The 24,784-nt window shown below is 44.1% G+C and overlaps 1 protein-coding gene across 1 annotated transcript in view; it reads left to right on the top strand.

Annotated features, from left to right (window-relative positions):
- PLEKHG7 (pleckstrin homology and RhoGEF domain containing G7) overlaps positions 1–24,784 on the top strand; it is a 355,229-nt gene that overhangs the window by 87,740 nt on the left and 242,705 nt on the right. The gene's annotated exons all lie outside the window — the stretch shown is intronic.

Below are 24,784 nucleotides of genomic sequence, written 5' to 3'. Positions count from 1 at the left end.
TTTTATTAATGTGTGACCTTTGCGCAGTGTGAGCTGATCTGCCACTGATTAAGGAAACAGCTGCAGTTAATTTAAAGCGCCCCACACGGAGGACAATAACGTGTGCTTTCTGACAATTTTTTAATTCTAATAATGATAAATCATTGAAAATTAAGGGAAAATTGAGTTGCTTGAGCACATATGTTATTTACCTACTAGAGTGCAAATGTGGTAAGCGCTATGTAGGTAAAACTAAGCGTATTTTAAAATTAAGAATTTTAGAGCATGTACGAAATATCACCCATAGGGTGACTAGGATGCTTCCACTGACTGAGTACCTAGGGGGACATAGCGGCACTCCATAGGATCGGATAGAGAAAATTGCCTGTAGTTACAAGCTGCGACACGAATCAGCTACTGCTGATGTGTTCACTTACACTTACACATACCCCCACCGGGTGGTCTTCAGTATGTCGACTGTCGGGATCCCGGCGCACAGTATACCGGCGCCGGAATCCCAACAGCTGGCATACCGACACTTTTTCTCTCTCGTGGGGCTCCACGACCCCCCTGGAAGGAGAATAAAATAGCGTGGCGAGCGCAGCGAGCCCGCAAGGGGCTCATTTGCGCTCGCCACACTGTCGGTATGCCGGCGGTCGGACTCCCGGCGCCGGTATGCTGGACGCCGGGAGCACGGCCGCCGGCATACCATACCCCCCCCACCAAACTGCCTCATACCTCACGAACATTTATTGCTGTGAGGCAGTAATGCTAATCATTACACCATCCATACTGCACTGTGTGATTTTATACATGTACAGTATATTTTAAGACTTACTATAGTACTCAAAAAATCCTATATAATAAAAGGTTAACGCTGTTCCTCACCTCTATGGGTGGAATTCAAGTATTTTGCGCATTGGCGGACACTAGATTGAACCTGACGGAGCAATTCAATTGTTGATCAGCTCAGGCATGCACAGCTGCTGATGCTGACATTACTGTTCTGTTTTCATTTTGACGGGCTGGTAACTAGTAAAATATAAACTGCGGTAGTTAATGTACGTGGAAATATTCCACACCCGGCAAAGGAATTCAGAAACCTTTTGTATGCCATAAGATGTGAGTCTGAGTCACCAATTAAAGAAAGAAAAAAGTTTACGTCAAAACAAAATAATTTGTGTTTATCAGTTACCTGTATGACCATGAGTGGTGGAAACACCTCAGGACATGTGTCACATCAGCTTAATTTACTGAGGAGAAAAGGTATATGTGTTTCCTCAGACAATCACTAGCCTTGTGGTTTTATTATTTTTTATTTATTTTTTTAACAAATGGATCAAGACCCAAAGCAGTTTGAGAAATAAATGAGAATAACTAAATGTCAAAAAACAAACTTTGCAATACTTTTTATTACTATTTAGAAATATTTTCAATTGCATTTCTCTTGCTTTAATGTATCTTCATATTTAACTAATTCATTGTTAATAGTTATGCTGTGCGATGGATGGAAGAAAGTAAATAAAAATTAAATATCTTCCATCCAGGCGACAGGTGGCTCCATAGTGGAGATATATTCCAAGGCTACAGTAACAGCAGAGATTGTGCTTTAAAATAATACGAGTAAATAATTTATTTTACAGGTAGCAGAATAAATATATTGGTATATTTTGGAAGCTGACATTCGTACAACAAAACACATTAGTCCCATGCTGCAGTTTGGGTGCAACCATGTTGGAAGTGTTTGTTGGCTAGGAGTTCACTCATCTGAGTGCAGTCTGAGATGGGTTTAAGAGCTTCTCTTCTAGGATTCTGGTAAACTTTTTTGTGATATGCACATTGATAATTTAATTAATGTTCAAGTTTTCAATCTTGTGTTTTATAATCAGTTTTTGGAATAGTACACAATTAAATCTTTTGGAGTTTTTGGTGCTAGGCTCTAATTGCAGATAATATCGAAATATAAGGTTGGCTTTCTCCAGTGTCTCCCTTCAGGATTCTCCACATGTTAAATAGATCTACCTCCCACAATAACATCTATATGTTAACCCAGCCAACAATCCTCCTAACCCTCTTATCTATGCTCACTGTCTACCCCTTCTGTGTCACCCCGGTCCGCCCTCTCCTCTAAAGTTGCTGAGGTCCTCTCCACGGGGGGAGGACCAGACGCAGAAATCGGTCCCCAGGGGGACGCTTCGGCTAACCCTGAGGACACCCGAGGGTCCCCCTGCGCTTCGGCAAAGGGGGACCCACAGTCCCTTTTTTCCCTCAGGGCCTTTTGGCTCTGAGGGTTAGAGGAGTAACGGGGCCCTTCTCCTCCGGGAGAGGGTCCAAGAACCTTCGCCCCCAGCACGTTTGGTCACAGACACTGGGTGATGAAGCACCGCACCTCGGGCTTCAATAAAAAAAAAAAAATTCTGTGTCACCCCGGTCTGTCAGCCCTTCACCTTTGAGATTGTAAGCTCGCAAGAGTCATCTATTTACTGGCATGCTCTGAAGTACTGTACCACCAGTTACATTCAGAGGATAGTTTGGTATGATATTGCACACTTATATACTGTATGTGATAGTATTGTAAATTATAAGGATATTGTAGGTTTATAACTTGTACATTAATCCTTATAACATACAAGTTTTATTTTTTTTAAATCTGTTAATTTAACACAAATATATACACTGTTAAAAGACTGACTGTTCTAACACTTCAGATCAATATCCAGATATCATAATATTTATATGCAGCTGTTGCCATTTATATTTATAGAGTATATTTATCTTCCTACAGTTTTAGCTATAGAATACCTATTGCAACAATCTATGTAAGGTTTAATTCCAAAGATATCAGATAGTTTTCTGAATTTAACCTATTTACCACTGCTTACCGCCATACCTATAGAGCTCTATGTTGTGGCGGAATCAAATAATAGTGTATATCAAGCAATGTTCACCACAAAAGATTGGGTTAGCTGTTGCCTGTCAATGGGGCCAGCAAAGCTGAAGAGGCTTCACTCAATGACCACCATATCAAATAATAATGCTTATAAGCAGCCTTTGGGGGTAATTCTGAGTTGATCGTAGCAGCAAATTTGTTAGCAGTTGGGCAAAACCATGTGCACTTCAGGTGTGGCAGATATAACATTTGCAGAGAGAATTAGATTTGGGTGGGTTATTTTGTTTCTGTGCAGGGTAAATACTGGCTGCTTTATTTTTACACTGCAATTTAGATTTCAGTTTGAACACAACCCACCCATATCTAACTCTCTCTGCAAATGTTATATCTGCCCCCCTGCAGTGCACATGGTTTTGCCCAACTGCTAACAAACTTGCTGCTGCGATCAACTCAGAATTACCCCCAATGTAAAAGAACATGGGAAACATAAAATTATAATAGTTAATAATCTATTTTTTTCCAAAAACAGAATTGGTGCTCCCCTTTTGTCTGTTTTCTAAAAACAAACAACAGACAACATAATCTTAGGTGGATACTAGAGATGAGCGGGTTCGGTTCCTCGAAATCCGAACCCGCCCGAACTTCATGTTTTTTTACACGGGTCCGAGCGACTCGGATCTTCCCGCCTTGCTCGGTTAACCCGAGCGCGCCCGAACGTCATCATCCCGCTGTCGGATTCTCGCGAGGCTCGGATTCTATCGCGAGACTCGGATTCTATATAAGGAGCCGCGCGTCACCGCCATTTTCACACGTGCATTGAGATTGATAGGGAGAGGACGTGGCTGGCGTCCTCTCCGTTTATAGAGAAGAGAGTGAGACTAGAGTAGAGAGAGACACAGTATTTACTTTAGTAATTTTGGGGAGCATTAGGAGGAGTACTACTACTTGCTGAAGTGATAGTGTGACTGTATATCTGACTTGTGGGGGAGACAGTGGGGAGCAGTTAGAGTCTGAGAGCAGGAGTACATATTTTAACGTACAGTGCACACTTTTGCTGCCAGAGTGCCACACTGCCATTGTGACCACACTGACCACCAGTATATATATTGTGATTGTCTGCTTAGGAGTACTACTTGCAAGTTGCTGATAGTGTGACCAGTGACCTGACCACCAGTTTAATTAATCACCACCAGTTTAATATATATATATATATAATTGTATATAATATATATATAATTGTATACCACCTACCCGTGTTTTTTTTTTCTTTTCTTTCTTCTTGATACATACTACTATAGTAGCTTACTGTAGCAGTCTGCGGTGCTGCTGAGCTGACAGTGTCCAGCAGGTCCGTCATCAGTCATTACATAATAAATATATATACCTGTCCGGCTGCAGTACTAGTGATATTATATATATATATATATATATATTAATTTCATCTCATTATCATCCAGTCTATATTAGCAGCAGACACAGTACGGTAGTCCACGGCTGTAGCTACCTCTGTGTCGGCAGTCGCTGGTCCATCCATAATTGTATACCACCTACCCGTGTTTTTTTTTTTTTTTCTTTCTTCTTGATACATACTACTATAGTAGCTTACTGTAGCAGTCTGCGGTGCTGCTGAGCTGACAGTGTCCAGCAGGTCCGTCATCAGTCATTACATAATAAATATATATACCTGTCCGGCTGCAGTACTAGTGATATTATATATATATATATATTAATTTCATCTCATTATCATCCAGTCTATATTAGCAGCAGACACAGTACGGTAGTCCACGGCTGTAGCTACCTCTGTGTCGGCAGTCGCTGGTCCATCCATAATTGTATACCACCTACCCGTGTTTTTTTTTTTTTTCTTCTTGATACATACTACTATAGTAGCTTACTGTAGCAGTCTGCGGTGCTGCTGAGCTGACAGTGTCCAGCAGGTCCGTCATCAGTCATTACATAATAAATATATATATACCTGTCCGGCTGCAGTACTAGTGATATTATATATATATATATATATATTAATTTCATCTCATTATCATCCAGTCTATATTAGCAGCAGACACAGTACGGTAGTCCACGGCTGTAGCTACCTCTGTGTCGGCAGTCGCTGGTCCATCCATAATTGTATACCACCTACCTGTGTTTTTTTTTTTTCTTTCTTCTTGATACATACTACTATAGTAGCTTACTGTAGCAGTCTGCGGTGCTGCTGAGCTGACAGTGTCCAGCAGGTCCGTCATCAGTCATTACATAATAAATATATATACCTGTCCGGCTGCAGTACTAGTGATATTATATATATATATATATATTAATTTCATCTCATTATCATCCAGTCTATATTAGCAGCAGACACAGTACGGTAGTCCACGGCTGTAGCTACCTCTGTGTCGGCAGTCGCTGGTCCATCCATAATTGTATACCACCTACCCGTGTTTTTTTTTTTTCTTTCTTCTTGATACATACTACTATAGTAGCTTACTGTAGCAGTCTGCGGTGCTGCTGAGCTGACAGTGTCCAGCAGGTCCGTCATCAGTCATTACATAATAAATATATATACCTGTCCGGCTGCAGTACTAGTAATATTATATATATATATATTAATTTCATCTCATTATCATCCAGTCTATATTAGCAGCAGACACAGTACGGTAGTCCACGGCTGTAGCTACCTCTGTGTCGGCAGTCGCTGGTCCATCCATAATTGTATACCACCTACCCGTGGTTTTTTTTTTTTCTTTCTTCTTGATACATACTACTATAGTAGCTTACTGTAGCAGTCTGCAGTGCTGCTGAGCTGACAGTGTCCAGCAGGTCCGTCATCAGTCATTACATAATAAATATATATACCTGTCCGGCTGCAGTACTAGTGATATTATATATATATATATATATATTAATTTCATCTCATTATCATCCAGTCTATATTAGCAGCAGACACAGTACGGTAGTCCACGGCTGTAGCTACCTCTGTGTCAGCAGTCGCTGGTCCATCCATAAGTATACTAGTATCCATCCATCTCCATTGTTTACCTGAGGTGCCTTTTAGTTGTGCCTATTAAAATATGGAGAACAAAAATGTTGAGGTTCCAAAATTAGGGAAAGATCAAGATCCACTTCCACCTCGTGCTGAAGCTGCTGCCACTAGTCATGGCCGAGACGATGAAAATGCCAGCAACGTCGTCTGCCAAGGCCGATGCCCAATGTCATAGTACAGAGCATGTAAAATCCAAAACACCAAATATCAGTAAAAAAAAGGACTCCAAAATCTAAAATAAAATTGTCGGAGGAGAAGCGTAAACTTGCCAATATGCCATTTACCACACGGAGTGGCAAGGAACGGCTGAGGCCCTGGCCTATGTTCATGGCTAGTGGTTCAGCTTCACATGAGGATGGAAGCACTCAGCCTCTCGCTAGAAAAATGAAAAGACTCAAGCTGGCAAAAGCACCGCAAAGAACTGTGCGTTCTTCGAAATCCCAAATCCACAAGGAGAGTCCAATTGTGTCGGTTGCGATGCCTGACCTTCCCAACACTGGACGTGAAGAGCATGCGCCTTCCACCATTTGCACGCCCCCTGCAAGTGCTGGAAGGAGCACCCGCAGTCCAGTTCCTGATAGTCAGATTGAAGATGTCAGTGTTGAAGTACACCAGGATGAGGAGGATATGGGTGTTGCTGGCGCTGGGGAGGAAATTGACAAGGAGGATTCTGATGGTGAGGTGGTTTGTTTAAGTCAGGCACCCGGGGAGACACCTGTTGTCCGTGGGAGGAATAGGGCCGTTGACATGCCTGGTGAAAATACCAAAAAAATCAGCTCTTCGGTGTGGAAGTATTTCACCAGAAATGCGGACAACATTTGTCAAGCCGTGTGTTGCCTTTGTCAAGCTGTAATAAGTAGGGGTAAGGACGTTAACCACCTCGGAACATCCTCCCTTATACGTCACCTGCAGCGCATTCATAATAAGTCAGTGACAAGTTCAAAAACTTTGGGCGACAGCGGAAGCAGTCCACTGACCAGTAAATCCCTTCCTCTTGTAACCAAGCTCACGCAAACCACCCCACCAACTCCCTCAGTGTCAATTTCCTCCTTCCCCAGGAATGCCAATAGTCCTGCAGGCCATGTCACTGGCAATTCTGACGAGTCCTCTCCTGCCTGGGATTCCTCCGATGCATCATTGCGTGTAACGCCTACTGCTGCTGGCGCTGCTGTTGTTGCTGGGAGTCGATGGTCATCCCAGAGGGGAAGTCGTAAGCCCACTTTTACTACTTCCACCAAGCAATTGACTGTCCAACAGTCCTTTGCGAGGAAGATGAAATATCACAGCAGTCATCCTGTTGCAAAGCGGATAACTGAGGCCTTGACAACTATGTTGGTGTTAGACGTGCGTCCGGTATCCGCCGTTAGTTCACAGGGAACTAGACAATTTCTTGAGGTAGTGTGCCCCCGTTACCAAATACCATCTAGGTTCCACTTCTCTAGGCAGGCGATACCGAGAATGTACACGGACGTCAGAAAAAGACTCACCAGTGTCCTAAAAAATGCAGTTGTACCCAATGTCCACTTAACCACGGACATGTGGACAAGTGGAGCAGGGCAGGGTCAGGACTATATGACTGTGACAGCCCACTGGGTAGATGTATGGACTCCCGCCGCAAGAACAGCAGCGGCGGCACCAGTAGCAGCATCTCGCAAACGCCAACTCTTTCCTAGGCAGGCTACGCTTTGTATCACCGGTTTCCAGAATACGCACACAGCTGAAAACCTCTTACGGCAGCTGAGGAAGATCATCGCGGAATGGCTTACCCCAATTGGACTCTCCTGTGGATTTGTGGCATCGGACAACGCCAGCAATATTGTGTGTGCATTAAATATGGGCAAATTCCAGCACGTCCCATGTTTTGCACATACCTTGAATTTGGTGGTGCAGAATTTTTAAAAAAACGACAGGGGCGTGCAAGAGATGCTGTCGGTGGCCAGAAGAATTGCGGGACACTTTCGGCGTACAGGCACCACGTACAAAAGACTGGAGCACCACCAAAAACGCCTGAACCTGCACTGCCATCATCTGAAGCAAGAAGTGTTAACGAGGTGGAATTTAACCCTATATATGCTTCAGAGGTTGGAGGAGCAGCAAAAGGCAATTCAAGCCTATACAATTGAGCACGATATAGGAGGTGGAATGTACCTGTCTCAAGCGCAGTGGAGAATGATTTCAACATTGTGCAAGGTTCTGCAACCTTTTGAACTTGCCACACGTGAAGTCAGTTCAGACACTGCCAGCCTGAGTCAGGTCATTCCCCTCATCAGGCTTTTGCAGAAGAAGCTGGAGACATTGAAGGAGGAGCTAAAAGGGAGCGATTCCGCTAGGCATGTGGGACTTGTGGATGGAGCCCTTAATTTGCTTAACAAGGATTCACGGGTGGTCAATCTGTTGAAATCAGAGCACTACATTTTGGCCACCGTGCTCGATCCTAGATTTAAAACCTACCTTGGATCTCTCTTTCCGGCAGACACAAGTCTGCTGGGGTTCAAAGACCTGCTGGTGACAAAATTGTCAAGTCAAGCGGAACGCGACCTGTCAACATCTCCTCCTTCACATTCTCCCGCAACTGGGGGTGCGAGGAAAAGGCTCAGAATTCCGAGCCCACCCGCTGGCGGTGATGCAGGGCAGTCTGGAGCGACTGCTGATGCTGACATCTGGTCCGGACTGAAGGACCTGACAACGATTACGGACATGTCGTCTACTGTCACTGCATATGATTCTCTCCCCATTGAAAGAATGGTGGAGGATTATATGAGTGACCGCATCCAAGTAGGCACGTCAGACAGTCCGTACTTATACTGGCAGGAAAAAGAGGCAATTTGGAGGCCCTTGCACAAACTGGCTTTATTCTACCTAAGTTGCCCTCCCACAAGTGTGTACTCCGAAAGAGTGTTTAGTGCCGCCGCTCACCTTGTCAGCAATCGGCGTACGAGGTTACTTCCAGAAAATGTGGAGAAGATGATGTTCATTAAAATGAATTATAATCAATACCTCCGTGGAGACATTGACCAGCAGCAATTGCCTCCACAAAGTACACAGGGAGCTGAGATGGTGGATTCCAGTGGGGACGAATTGATAATCTGTGAGGAGCGGGATGTACACGGTGATATATCGGAGGATGATGATGAGGTGGACATCTTGCCTCTGTAGAGCCAGTTTGTGCAAGGAGAGATTATTTGCTTCTTTTTCGGTGGGGGTCCAAACCAACCCGTCATTTCAGTCACAGTCGTGTGGCAGACCCTGTCACTGAAATGATGGGTTGGTTAAAGTGTGCATGTCCTGTTTATACAACATAAGGGTGGGTGGGAGGGCCCAAGGACAATTCTATCTTGCACCTCTTTTTTCTTTAATTTTTATTTGCGTCATGTGCTGTTTGGGGAGTGTTTTTTGGAAGGGCCATCCTGCGTGACACTGCAGTGCCACTCCTAGATGGGCCAGGTGTTTGTGTCGGCCACTAGGGTCGCTTATCTTACTCACACAGCTACCTCATTGCGCCTCTTTTTTTCTTTGCGTCATGTGCTGTTTGGGGAGTGTTTTTTGGAAGGGCCATCCTGCGTGACACTGCAGTGCCACTCCTAGATGGGCCAGGTGTTTGTGTCGGCCACTAGGGTCGCTTAGCTTACTCACACAGCTACCTCATTGCGCCTCTTTTTTTCTTCTTTGCGTCATGTGCTGTTTGGGGAGTGTTTTTTGCAAGGGCCATCCTGCGTGACACTGCAGTGCCACTCCTAGATGGGCCAGGTGTTTGTGTCGGCCACTAGGGTCGCTTATCTTACTCACACAGCTACCTCATTGCGCCTCTTTTTTTCTTTGCGTCATGTGCTGTTTGGGGAGTGTTTTTTGGAAGGGCCATCCTGCGTGACACTGCAGTGCCACTCCTAGATGGGCCAGGTGTTTGTGTCGGCCACTAGGGTCGCTTATCTTACTCACACAGCTACCTCATTGCGCCTCTTTTTTTCTTTGCGTCATGTGCTGTTTGGGGAGTGTTTTTTGGAAGGGCCATCCTGCGTGACACTGCAGTGCCACTCCTAGATGGGCCAGGTGTTTGTGTCGGCCACTAGGGTCGCTTATCTTACTCACACAGCTACCTCATTGCGCCTCTTTTTTTCTTTGGGTCATGTGCTGTTTGGGGAGTGTTTTTTGGAAGGGCCATCCTGCGTGACACGGCAGTGCCACTCCTAGATGGGCCAGGTGTTTGTGTCGGCCACTAGGGTCGCTTATCTTACTCACACAGCTACCTCATTGCGCCTCTTTTTTTCTTTGCGTCATGTGCTGTTTGGGGAGTGTTTTTTGGAAGGGCCATCCTGCGTGACACTGCAGTGCCACTCCTAGATGGGCCAGGTGTTTGTGTCGGCCACTAGGGTCGCTTATCTTTCTCACACAGCTACCTCATTGCGCCTCTTTTTTTCTTTGCGTCATGTGCTGTTTGGGGAGTGTTTTTTGGAAGGGCCATCCTGCGTGACACTGCAGTGCCACTCCTAGATGGGCCAGGTGTTTGTGTCGGCCACTAGGGTCGCTTATCTTACTCACACAGCTACCTCATTGCGCCTCTTTTTTTCTTTGCGTCATGTGCTGTTTGGGGAGTGTTTTTTGGAAGGGCCATCCTGCGTGACACTGCAGTGCCACTCCTAGATGGGCCAGGTGTTTGTGTCGGCCACTAGGGTCGCTTAGCTTAGTCATCCAGCGACCTCGGTGCAAATTTTAGGACTAAAAATAATATTGTGAGGTGTGAGGTATTCAGAATAGACTGAAAATGAGTGGAAATTATGGTTTTTGAGGTTAATAATACTTTGGGATCAAAATGACCCCCAAATTCTATGATTTAAGCTGTTTTTTAGTGTTTTTTGAAAAAAACACCCGAATCCAAAACACACCCGAATCCGACAAAAAAAATTCGGTGAGGTTTTGCCAAAACGCGGTAGAACCCAAAACACGGCCGCGGAACCGAACCCAAAACCAAAACACAAAACACGAAAAATTTCAAGTGCACATCTCTAGTGGATACCCCATTATATCAGTACATTCATGCACATAATAACAGCCAGTGAGCTAGGGAATGCACATGAATGAGCAATGACCCAGCAGCAACAGCCTAATCCTGGTGGGTAGCCACTGTCAGGAACTCCAGCACTATTGGTATGAGACCCCTAGAGCCCTCAATAATGACTTTGGCAATAGCAAACCCCCCCTGCTGTTCTTCTAGTACTTGTTACACATATCAGTACTTAGGGGGGCCTTGGACTTAAATCTCCAGTAGTAGGGACTCACACAATAGGCTGGAGACCACAGAACAATAGACTAAGGAATAACTGAGGGCCAAAGGAAAACAGGAGCAAAGATGGTGAGGTCAGATCTGGACCAGGATCTCAGCCAAGATGATACACTGCAGGATGGAGTACGGTACTGAAGAGGTGGCTTGTGGGCACAGTACTGATGATATGGAGATACAGTGCAGCTGGAATATCTCTGCAGGCTAAGAGTAGATACACTTGGGCAGAGGGTTTCACACTGAGGACTGGAAACTGACTCAGGCAGTGCAAAGACTTGGACATGGCTGGACAAAGAATCCGGCAGAATATCAACAGGATAAGGAAAGTCTTGCAGACAGGGACTAGCAGCTCATACTAGCATGCAGAAGCTATATCTGGCATTGGAGACTTGGGCTGACCAATCAGGAGTGACAGACTGGGAGTGGCTAATTAAAACAAACAACGTGCAGCTGCAATGCTGCACGTAGACATCCACACTGACAAGCGACTGAGGAGCCAGTATGTGTAGCTAGGCAACTAGAGATGTGCTAGCAGAGTGGCACCCCAGTTGCCTAGCGATGGGCAGGGACCGGTGGCCCTTGCAACCAAAAGTCGCGATGTCCCAGTTGTCCGGCAACAACCAGGACTCACGTCTGAAAAAAGCCACCTGGCGGCTAGTAACAGTACCCTCCCCCTTAAAGAGGGGTTAACAAACCCCTAGAACCAGGTTTATCAGGAAATTCTCGGAAGAATGCTTACTTAAGTTTAGGTGCATGAAGAAATCTTCCAGTAATCCATTATCTCTATTCAGGGGCATAGCCCTTCCAATGAACCAAAAAAAGGAATTGTCCCTGTATAAACTTAGAGCCCAGGATCTTTTCGTCCACATACTCTTGGCAACCTTTGATAACAACTGGAGAAGTTTTTCTAGGATGGTAGGCTCTGAACCTTGTAGATAAGAATGTGCCTTGAGGAGAGAGCAGTGAAACATGTTATTAAGGACTGGAGACAGAAGGCTACTGGGTTTATTTGCTTAATGATCCAAAATGGACCAATATATCGAGGCCCCAATTTCTGAGAAAGCTGGCAAAGTTTTATATTCCGGGCGGACAGCCACACCATGCCACCTACTTTAAATGTACAAAGTCTTCTATGTTTGTCTGAAGAAATCTTTGAGCCGAGTAAGGCCTTCTGAAGAGCTTAATGCACCTTCTTCAGGATTATTCAAAGATGAGATACAGGACTGGAAACAGTAACCCGCTGGATTGGATCAAATGCATTTGACCTGGGATGATACCTGGAGACACACACAAACGGTGATACAGAAGAAGAAGAAAGACAGAAACAGTTTTAAGAAAATTTTACCAGTGGTAACTGTTCCACCCAATCATTATAACACTTCGACACATAGCATCGGAGATATTGCTCCAGAGACTGATTTACTCGTTCTGTCTGCACATTAAATTGTAGGTGATAAACGGAAGAAAGACTGACATTGATACCAAACTTGGGGAGGGGGGGGGGGTGATTCAGACCTGATTGCATGCAGGCGTTTTTTTGCATTGCTGCGATCAGGTAGTTGCTGCCTAAGGGGGAGGGAGTAATCGCTGTGCAGGGGTGCGAATGCACTTGCAGAAAGCTGCACAAACAAAAGTTTGTGTAGTCTCTGCACAGCTCAGGACTTGCTCAGCCGCTGCGACGATCCAGCATGGAGCTGACGTCAGGAACCCTCCCTTAAAAATGGCTGGACACGCCTGCGTTCTCCCGGACACCCACAAACGGCCTCTTCCTGTCAATCTTCTTGTGATCGCCAGTGCGATCACTTTCTTCATTAAATCCGTCGCTGTCTGGCGATCCCCGTCGCCGGCGCCAGACGCGCCTGCGCATTGAAGAGCATGCGCAGTTCAGACCCGATCGCACCGCTGCAGGAAAAGTTAGCGTGCGATCGGGTCTGAATGAACCTCCAGAAGCGGCCAATGAACTGGGTACCTTGATCACAGACAATGGGCCTAATTCAGACCTGATCATAGCAGCAAATTTGTTAGCAGATGGGCAAAACCATGAGCACTGCAGGGGGAGGGCAGATATAACATGTGCAGAGAGAGTTAGATTCGGATGTGGTGTGTTAAAACTGAAATCTAAATTGCAATGTACAAATAAAGAAGCCAGTATTTACCCTGAACAGAAACAAAATAACCCACCCAAATGCCTTTGCACTTCTGCGGGGGGGCCGGCACTGACATGCGGGGTGGACTAGCCCTGCGCTGGGCGTCCCCCCGCATGTCAGTGTGAATGATCGTAGCTGTGCTAAATTTAGCACAGCTACGATCAACTTGGAATGACCCCCTTAGAGTCTTTGTGATCCCTCTGTGACAGTACTGCCCTGACCCCCACTTTGGATGCATCCACCTCAACTAAGAATGGTAACTTTGAATTTGGATGACGAAGGACTGGAGAAGAGATAAATGTATTCTTCAGGTTCTCAAATACCTGGAGAGACAAAGTTGCCCAGTGAGATGTATCAGCTTTTTTCTTGGTTAACTCCACGACTGGGGCAGCTACCATGGAAAAAGATTGAATAAATCTGCGGTAATAGTGTGCAAAGCCTAAGAACTGCTGGATAGCTTTTAAATTCATAGGCCGGACCCAATCCAGAGCTGCCCTCAGCTTACAGAGCATCCTCAGCATCCATAGAGAAGCCTTTTGGAGATATGATATACCCCAAGAATTAAGTATTTGCCTTCTCAAATTCACAATTCTCCAGTTTAGCATACAATTAATTCTCACACTGCTTCTGAAGGACGCACCAGACATGAAAATGATGCTCTTCCAAAGACTGGGAGTAAATCAAGACCACAATGAAATTACCCAGGATCTCCCTCAGAACATCATTGATTAGGTCCTGGAACACGGCAGGGGCTTTGGATGACCCAAATGGCATGGTTAAGTATTCATAATGTCCGGCATGGTTATTGTATGCCATTTTCCATTTGTCCCCTTCTTTTATGCGAATCAGGTTATATGCCCCTCGTAGATCGATCTTGAAAAATATCACTGCCTTCCAAAGTTGATCAAACAGGACAGATAAGAGTGGTAATGGATAAGAGTTCTTGACGATAACCCTATTTAGACCACAATAGTCGATGCAAGGCTGCAATAAGTCATCCTTCTTGGCGACAAAGAAGAAGCCTGCTCCCCCAGTTGTCTTGGACGGATGGATAAAGCCTTTACTGAGGTTCTTCTGAATGTAGTTTTCAACAGCATCGGTTTCAGGCAAGGGAAAGCAAATAATTGACCTTTAGGAAGCTTGGCTTACCGCCGCGTGTCCCAGGATCCGTCCTCTGCTGGTTCGGCTGCCTGCGGCACTCTGTGGCCGCACGGGTACGCGGCTGGGTCAGCGGCGGGAGTGATGGCTTCCGGAGGCTGGAGGGAGGACCTAGTGGCCTGCAGCTTCCTGGCATGTCTGCAGTGCTGGGAGCGGCCATGTTGGAGACCAAGGGCAGCACCAATGAGCGTGATGAGTGAGTGTCAGCCAATCATGTTTTCCTGCTGCCTATAAATAGGCTGGGATTATTGCATTCTGTGCCAGTGCTTTGTTATGGTTACTCTGTGCCTTAGCTCTGTGCTCCCCCAGTTTGCTCTGTGCGTCTCTTGTTAATTGGTCCCATCAGGCTCTCCGAGTTCGCAGCCGACTCTCGCTGCACAACGCTCGTTAGCTCTCCAGTGCGCAGTCACGGTCAACCGCTCTCCCACCGATGACTTCGGATTCCGCAGGATTCTCGGGTTGGTTCGCCAGCTCCAGCCTGTGTTCTTCATTCTCATCTTTGCATCATCCTGCAACCAGTCTTCCCAGTTCTTCATTCACGTCTTCGCATCATCCTGCAACCAGTCTTCACAGTTCTTCATTCACTGAATTAAAAGACGAACATCAGAATGGGGAGCACCAATCTTCAATTGAAGGGGCAGAATCTGGAACTTTACCTGTCCATTAATGAGTGGACTCCCATCTATGCAACACGTTACAATGGAGGATGCCAATTCCGCCATAGGATCTCCAAGTATTGGCACGAAGGCAAAGTCCATGAAATTTCCAGTGGCCCCACTATCCAGAAAAGTCATGATCTCTATCTCCCTCTCAGTGACAGTAAGTTGCGCATGAATCAAAACCAAGTTGGATGGAGAAATTGAAGATAGGCCCAAATGAATCTATCCAACATCACTCAGGCCTTGTCTTTTCTCTATCTTTGAGGACAGGAGCCAGCAAGATGTTCTTTGCAGCTGCAGTACAGGCATAGTCCAAGAGTCCGCTTCCTGGCCTCCTCTGCATTGGTTCTCTTTGGTCCTCTACAGCCCCTGGTACTACCACCCAAGATGGCAAAGTTGGCAGTTCCTTTCCCATTCTGTGCTCCCGGAATCATCTGTCAGTCCTAATTGCCAACTGCATGAGTTGATACAAGGACTCTGAAGCTGGATATTGGACGAGGAAATCACTGATCTGCTTCGTGAGGTCCAGGTGAAACTGGCTTTGTAATGTGGGATCATTCTACCAGCTTTCATTTGCCCAGTTCTGGAATTCAGTGCAGTAGGCCTCAGCGGGATGCCTTTGAAAAAGCTGGGTACATCCCCAGCGAAACGCGTCAGCCCATCTGCATCGCAGGATTTATGTTCGGATTTCCACCTGACATTTATTTCCCTTTTGAACTCTCCATGTGACCTGAACCAGACTTCTACTACCATGCTGAATATGGATGACAAACCTTTGGGTCATTTCTAACACAGCTGTAGATCCAGATACAGGGGACTCCTGTTACTACAGCGGTGCCATCTGCTGAATCACGGACCCCGTTTCTCAAGCTGGGACAGCTATGTACAGGCAGCACCCATCATCCAAAGTTTGTGATTGATCTCACACTACAAGGAACAGGACACACTAAGCAAATACCATCTTAACATGGACGTGGAATCCTCAAACATTAAGGCGTGACTATTCTATGCGATTGCTTCAAGCTTTTTATTTTTACTTTTATTTTTATTTTTTGGCTGCTATACATATAATTTTAATATATGTTTAAAGCCTTTTTAACAGATTATTGGGCAAATTCAGTATGAATCGCAAGTAGCGATTCGTACGGAATTTTTGCTGAGGGGCCGCGGGCGAATGCGCAGCAGGCCCTACTGCTCATGCGCCCACATTTTCTGCGGGGGGCCACAGAAAATACGATCACCTCTGCCTGTCAATCAGGCAGAGGCGGTCGAGGGGCGGGAGGGGGGCGGCAACGCTCCATTTTCTGGGTGGAAACGGAGCGTTGCGGGGGTATGCCAGCCCATGTGACATCACACACAGCCACTGCAACAGCAAAAATGGCACCAGGACTCCTGCGGCCGCAGCTAAGCTGCGTCGGCAGGAGTCATCCTTAATTTCTGCTAACAAGCAGAAATTGCGTGCTGTTCGCAATTTCTGCTTGAAGCAGGGGGGGAGGCGCCGGTCAGCATGCTGGGCGGCATTGCCCAGCGCTGGGCGGCCCCCAGCATGCGTGCTAATGGTTGGCAAATGCTGCTGATTAGCAGAATTTGCTAACCTTACTGAAGTGGCCCCTATATACATTAAAATATTTATTAATTAATATAAAAAAATATTATTGAATTCAATTTCACTTCACATGTATGTTTAATTTCTTTCCTCAAAGAAGCGCAGTGTTTTCTTCTGTTTTTTGTTCATAACTTATGGGATTGACTATCCCTGTGCTTCACACAGCAGCTTGCTGAATAGAGCCCATCTTAGTGCCAGACCTTGAAATACCAGTTTATTTCTTTATATTGCCTACCTCAGTGGAATTCCGTCCTTGCTTCAGGATGCGCAATGGGTTTCAGCTGATGCTGCCTTGTCAGGATCATGTATAGAATGCTGAGGGCAGCAAAGAAGGCATCTACTGACCGCAATACTGGATAGTCGGCTTTCAAGCCAAATGCCAAGGTCTTGAATCCCCTTAAAGCAGGGAAATGACTTTCCCAATAGGCTGAGACTCAGAGGCAGACGACTGCAGTCTCAACTTGAAGTACAGCTTGCAACTCTCCCGGAAGTTGAACTGTTTTCGGGCCCAAGAGAAACGGTCCAGAAGATGGAGCTTAGGCTCTTTAACTACCCCCTGAGCAGAGCTTATGGAACTACAATTCTCTTCTTGAGTGGATACATGGATAGATAGGTTCTGTAGCTGTTGTGTCAGATTCTGGATTTAACCGGTCAGAATTTGGGCAGGATTTTGCTTTGCAGGGTCCATACTGGCAGGGACCGTCCAACACCAGCAATGTTTAATTAGCCGGATACAATATTAGGAACTCCAGCACTATTGGTGTGAGACCCCTAGAGCCCTCAAGATGGTCTTCACCAATAGCAACCATCTGCTGTTTCTTTAGTGTTCGTTACGCACACCGGGCCTCATGGGGCCCCTGGTCTTAAACCTCGAGCAGTAGGGGCTCACACAATAAGCTGGAGACCACAAAGCAATGGACTAAGTAATAACTGAGGCCAAAGGAACACAGGAGCAGAAAGGGTGGGGTCAGATCTGGATTGGGACCTCAGCCAGGATGGATGAGACACTGTGGGCTGGAGTACGGTACTAAAGAGGTGACTTGCGGGCACAGTACTGGTGATATAGGGATACAGTGCAGCTGGAATATCTCTGCACGCTAAGAGTAGGTACACTTGGATGGAAGGCAGTGGGTTACACACGCAGGACTGGAAACGGACACAGAGCTGGATAAAGAATGCAGCAGATGATCCACAGGATAAGGAAAGTCTTGCAGACAGGGACCAGCAGCTCACACTAACAGGCACACGCTATAGCCAGCACTGGAGACTTGGGCTCAGTGCCTTATAAGAGTTTAAGGCACCAAACAGGGGTGCTGGTCTGGGAATCTAATTGACACAGACAACATGCAGCTGCAGTGCTGCACATAGACAGCTGCACTGACAAGCAGCTGAGAAGCCAAGCTGGGTAGCTAGGCAACCAGACACGTGCTAGCAGAGCAGCGCCTCAGTTGCCCACTGATGGGCGTGGACCGGCAGCCCTTGCGGCCAGAAGACGTGATGTCCCAGTTGCCAGGCAACAACTAGGACTTGAGTCTGGAACATGCCGCCTGGCAGCTAGTAACAGCCACCTGAGGGATAAGTTACAGCTATATGACTGTACTGGAAGGGCAGTAGGATAGAAGCAGCAGCACATGTAATAATGATGTATGCACATGAGAGGAAGAGGAGGAGGAGGCCCCAGCATACAGAGCCCATGCCGGGCTGTCAGGGGGAGTTATGGTCAGCCACACTCACCTCTGACAGCAGATGATGCGGCACCGGGGGGGGGTTGGGGAGTCCCTCACTCCCGGCCACTGTCGAGTAAGTCCCTGCAGACACTACTCTACCCTTCAGTCGAGGAGTGGGGGCGAGGCACATGGATAAAAGACAGCTGCAGCACTGCTTGCTGTAATGTATATAAGCAGCAGTACATCTAGTAGAGAAGGAACTGGGCGCACCACTAATTTTGTGCATTGCAACTGTCAGCGCTGCAGCTGGCAGTGATGCATACATAAAGTAGGCAGGTGATTGTGGGTGGATGCAGACAGTGCACCCACAGGACAAAAAGTGCTGTGTGCTGAGCACCGTCTGCACCACCCTAGTTACAGCCCTGATATCAGCTGATTTAAATAAATCACATTGAAAAAAGACATCTTATAACATCCCTTATTTAATTTAGCTTAAGTTAATTCATTTGGTAAGGTGAGAACCATATACTTGCTAATATGGCTAATTTGTGAAGGCGGAGATTTTGCTTTATTGTTCAATATTAAAAAAGAAGTCCACATTTTTAAGTAATTTTTTTTCAGTGTATAATAAGATTAAAAATTATTGTTAGCCTTTATGCAAGTTTCTGAGGAAAAAAGAAGTAGTGTACATGAAGTATGTTTCTAACAGCGGTGTCTATTTATTATTGATGGCAGAGGGGCCCCAAAAAGTATAATCCATACTTGCCTACTTTTGAAAAAGCATTTCAGGGAGATTGTGGAAAAAAAAAAACTATCAGCACTGACGTATACTTCTACATCTCAGAGGATGTCCTAAAAATGACTTACATCCAAGTGTAAATGATCCCCAAAGTTAGTAAGAACAACTTGTTGAGGAAAAGACACTGATATTCTGATATTTTTCATGATTTGTTTGTGTATTGTGTTTTACAAGAGGTCCCATATACTCTAAGTGGTGACGAGAAACCTTATTTAAAATGCATGTAGCCATATGGAAAATTGTGCCTTATAAACAATGCAGGGAAATGGCACTGATGAGCCCATTTGAATGTATATATCTCTGATTTATTTTTTCCCCAAGAATGCAACAGCTCCATAATATTGCAATCAGGGAGATTGTTGGTCTATTCAGGGAGTCAGGGAGATTGCTGCTATTTCAGGGAGTTTTCTGCAGAATGCGGGAGAGTAGGCAACTATGGTGTAATCTTTTGTCAATGTGATATGCAAATTCTTGTTTGTAGGTATTTTACAATAAACCCTTCCTGGAAGAGCAGCTCTGATAGTTAACCTATGCCTTTTATGGCTTGGTAAATGGGCCCTGTCCACAGGCCCCATTAGTTTATCTCCTGTGTATGGCCGTTTTAAATTGTCCCAATACCTAAACTATATGGAAACAGCCATTGGTTGTAGCCTTCACAAAATTTCTGCATAGTGACCTGTGAGCTCGAGATTGAGGCTGATGAATAAACTTAAACTATAGTAGTTTATAGTGAACCGGGCGCAATCAGTGATATCCAATCAATTAAATACTATTTGGTTTAATTAAGTACGTAGAATATAATAAAATAACATAAATTTAAACTCATGTCACCTTATGAAAGGACTAGTTATAAAAAGCAGCCACCAAATATGACACGCTGGTGTGTCAAGTTTATTTAGAAACAATTATATCAGATAACATACATAAATAAATAGATATGAATATCCAGAGGGCGCTCACAATTGATAATTTGTTTTAATAATAAGATAGCATATATAACACACATAAATTATAATGATTAAAATTGCAGCATATTAGTAGTTATTAGTAGTTATTAACTTGCACATCTACCTCCAGTTTGTATTGGCCACCCACGAAGCGGCCGCTTGTGAGGTTACAACAGACGGCACATCACCAAGCCACGGCAACCACTGGAGCTGTACAGCACAATACAGAAACTTTTGCTGCAGTTGATCTAGGACGATTGTGGGTCTCGCCCTCCCTCTTTTCCCGCTTTCTGCCAATGGGGTATGTTTGCCAAATGCATCCCTAAATGAACTGCAGGTTGGCAAATTCATCCTAATCTCTCTACAGCGGTGAGTTACAAGAGGTAGGAGCATAGCGCAGACCCTTATATATCACCCTGAACTTATCAAACCATTTGTGCAACTATTTTTATTTGGATCAACCCAATCAATTGGTCCTAATCAGGGAAGAGTCTGTGGACATCAATTTTTATCTCCGCATTTTTATTCATGGTTAATAACTACTAATATGCTGCAATTTTAATCATTATAATTTATGCGTGTTATATATCTTATTATTAAAACAAATTATTAATTGTGAGCACCGTCTGGATATTCATATCTATTTATGTATGTATGTTATCTGATATAATTGTTTCTAAATAAACTTGACACACTAGAGTGTCATATTTGTGGGCTGCTTTTTATAACTAGTCCTTTCATAAGGTGACATGAGTTTATAATTTATGTTATTTTATTATATTATACGTATTTAATTAAACCAAATAGTATTTAATTGATTGGATATCACTGATTGTGCCCAGTTCACTATAAACTACTCATATAATTTCTGGTTTTCTCTGTCAAAACATCTGGGAAGCATTTATTGATATCCAAGGAATTGTTTGATTTTTAATATGGCAACGATAAGAGACACGAATGAGAGAAATAGGAGACATGGGGGCAGATTTATTAAGACTGGTGACGTGATAAAGTGGAAGGTGATAAAGCACCAGCCAGTCAGCTCCTAACTGTCATTTTTCAAACCCAGCCTGTGATGTGGAAGATAGGATCTGATTGGCTGGTCCTTTATCACCTTCCACTTTATCACTTCACCAAGCTTAATAAATCTGCCCCATGATTTTCTATTCAATGAGAAGCAATCAGGTTCACAAGAACCTAATCCCTTAGATAAGAACCAGCTTTTTAGTAAATTAGAAGTTCTCATTAAGGCTGAAACTTGGCATTGGCTAGACAAAATGATGTTAATTTTTTTTTTTTAAAGAATAAAATTATCCCCAGGGGACTAAGAATTTTTGAATCCTGTTCCTTCAAAGATGATAAAGAACTTACCACAAAATGGAACAATATATTAGATATGTGCTCCTTCTCTCTTATAGAATGACTTATATAATTTAGAGAAACCAGAATTTAAAATTTAGCTAAAGAAATTGAAAAAGTACACGCATTACTCAAACCTTTCAGTGTGAGGAGTGATTTTAGTAATAAAGACTACATACTTAATCAGAAAATTGTGGAATATGAACAAGAGATCATATCCAATATAAATCAAAAGGTCATGAGAGATTATTTTAACTATTCTAATTGACAAGCCAGAACATACAACAGAGGAGGGAAACAATATCTCCCTCCAAATGAAAAATTTCCTCACCAGCATAAATTTCTGAGAAGCGGTACAGAATCCCCTCATTAGCACACTAGGAATACTCACAACATCAAAAATCAACACATTTCTGGTACTTCTAGATCAGCGAGACCACAGAATAAACATCAGAGATATCAAGCACATACACATTTACAGCACAACACTACAGATACACTAACAACTTCACAACAGGATCCTTCAACCCATATAGCCTTGAAAGGAACTCCAATGACCAATGACCAATCCACCACCCCAACAACGGCTCAGTATAATGGAGAAAGACCTAAAACTATGGTTAGAGAACACACCGTTAGCACCAATTCCCTTCCCAATGATAAATCATTACATTATTTAGAACAGGATTTATATCCTATATGGAAAATAAGGAATCACTACAATATACTGAGCCAAGAGACACCAAAAAGAAACAGAGAAGATGTACACGATGGAAAAGAGGAGGAAGAAAACAATCCCTCCAAAAATATAAAAAGATGCTAAGGAATAAAACCATCTTCAACTTGTCCTCCAAGACCCTCACAGAAACAGATAAAGCGGTTCTTGCCAAAGGGTTGAAATTTGCTCCCTCAAAAGAGCCTTATCTTTTCAATTTATTTATAGAACTTAATAAGCTAACACATGACTTGTGTAGAAGAAGATTCTTTTACACAAAAACGAGTGAGACAGTCATCTCCACAGGCCCCATTCCCAGTTTGGCTTTCACCCTAGAGGATCTCCATACACTTAATATTCTGGAGGAGTTAATCGAGGAAGGGGCCACCCATAGTGGAATATCTAGTGTACCAACTCTTTTTGATATCAATCTTCATACTAAGTTTAAGAAGAAGTCAGAATTTTACCCCTTGCAACACAAGAGTGCTTTCATAGAAGCCTTCTATAACACAACACTTAAAGACTTTAGGACCCTGTGTGAGAATAATAAGATTAAAAAACAACAACAGCCAAATTTACACCCTAAAGAAAGATCAGCTCTTGAAAGTCTGATGAACGATAACACCATTATAGTGAAGGCATCTGACAAAGGTGGTGGCACTGTTATACAGAATAAAACGGATTATCTACTCGAAGCCTATAGACAACTAGAAAATAAACAATTTTATCTTAAACTAGAGGATGATCCCACAAAGCCGTTTTTGAACAAATTCAAAAATCATCTAAATACTGCTCTCTCACTCAACGCGATATCTAAACAGGAATTTAAATATCTCTTTCAACCCTATCACGTCACTCCCACTTATTATCACTTGCCTAAAATTCACAAATCACTTGTCATGCCCCCTGGTCATCCCATTATTTCTGGTATTGGGTCCCTCACCACCAACCTTTCTTCATTTGTTGATCAGGGAAGTCTGTGGACATCAATTTTTATCTCCCCATTTTTATTCATGGTTAATAACTACTAATATGCTGCAATTTTAATAATTGTAATTTATGTGTGTTATATATGCTATCTTAAACTATAGTAGTCTGAGCATCCCCCATCTTCCCTATTCATTCTGACACAAATTTGCAGCCTCATGCTTTCTACTTTCTGCAGCAATGCTGCAGCTGTCTGCAAATTGATTCATTGTTAGACCTTATACCCAGGGTCACTGAGAAGGGGGCACTAATTACCTCTGTGCACACTTCTTACCTGTGATGGATCCAGCAGTCTCCTCTGCCTGCACGAGGATGGGGGGAGCGTTCAGATTGTCTCTTCGGATCTGTCCTTGTGCTCTTTCTCTGCAGCACCTTCATATTTCTTGGAACGGGGCATGGCCATGCCTCCCTATTAGTTTACACCCCCACAGTACTTGGGTCCAGCCCTGCTATCTCTGCTTTTACTTCATGTTCTATGTACCATTATTAAAACTCTTGCATTAGGTTATGACCACACCCTATTTTTGACATCGGCAGCGCGTAGCCCACGAAGTACGTCTCATGTCGTGCGCTGGCTTGTGGTGGGTATATAAGATGTGCAATAAGTCATCCGCACAAATACTGTATCACTCATTGCAAAAAGGGATGATTATCGGCTTCTGGGCCAATGATGGTAGTATTTCTGAAACAGCGCAGTTTGTCAACTGTTCGCTAGCTGCTGTGGTGAATGTGTATCGTGACTGGACAACTGTCACCATTGCAAATAACCGACATGGCAACTGCGGAGCACCACATGCCATTAATGTGATAGGTGAGCGTCGGCTATGAAAGTACATGAGGGCTGACCGACAAGCTACAAGGAAGCAACTCCCAAACAAAATGAACCAGGGGGGTTGCCAGACGTGTGTCTGAAACGTCAGTTCAGTGAACCCTGTTACGTATGGGGTTCTGGCTATTAGCTTATGGTCACTGACTCGACCATCTATAAGCCAATATTCACAATTACACTAGTCCCACTCATAATTTTAGTTCTTGCTAGCATTAAGGTTGTTGTGATCGTGTTGAGTTTTTCTGACACATCTTATTCCAGTATATGCATTTACTGCAAGTTAAACACTCCAGAAAAGCCTACAGTAAATGCCAATAAGCTAAAAATACTAGTAAATCATGTCAAATGCACTTATACTGTAGTTGACATGCATTTTTACTCATTTTATAAAACACAACAGTAATTGGTCTAAAACCTTGAGCTGTTCCACCACAATGCAGCAAATACACAAAGGTAACAAAATTATCTTGGGGGTATTTATCAAAGCATGGAGAGTGACAAAATTGTGATAGACGAACTAATCAACTCTGAACGGTAATTTTTCGAACACAGCTTGTAAGATGTAAGGCAGAAGTTGGCTACTACTTTATCCCTCACAACTTTATCTCTCTCCAAACTTTACTAAATACCCCCAAGTATTAATTGTGGATTTTGATTTTAAACAAAATCAGGTATCTTTTTTAAATGCACTGAACCAGACCCACCTGAACTTCTAGCATCCAGGGCG

Source organism: Pseudophryne corroboree, chromosome 6 (assembly GCF_028390025.1).
Source record: "Pseudophryne corroboree isolate aPseCor3 chromosome 6, aPseCor3.hap2, whole genome shotgun sequence".
Classification (NCBI taxonomy): domain Eukaryota; kingdom Metazoa; phylum Chordata; class Amphibia; order Anura; family Myobatrachidae; genus Pseudophryne; species Pseudophryne corroboree.
The sequence above is the reverse complement of the archived record's forward strand: the minus strand, read 5'-3'. Positions and strand labels throughout refer to the sequence as shown.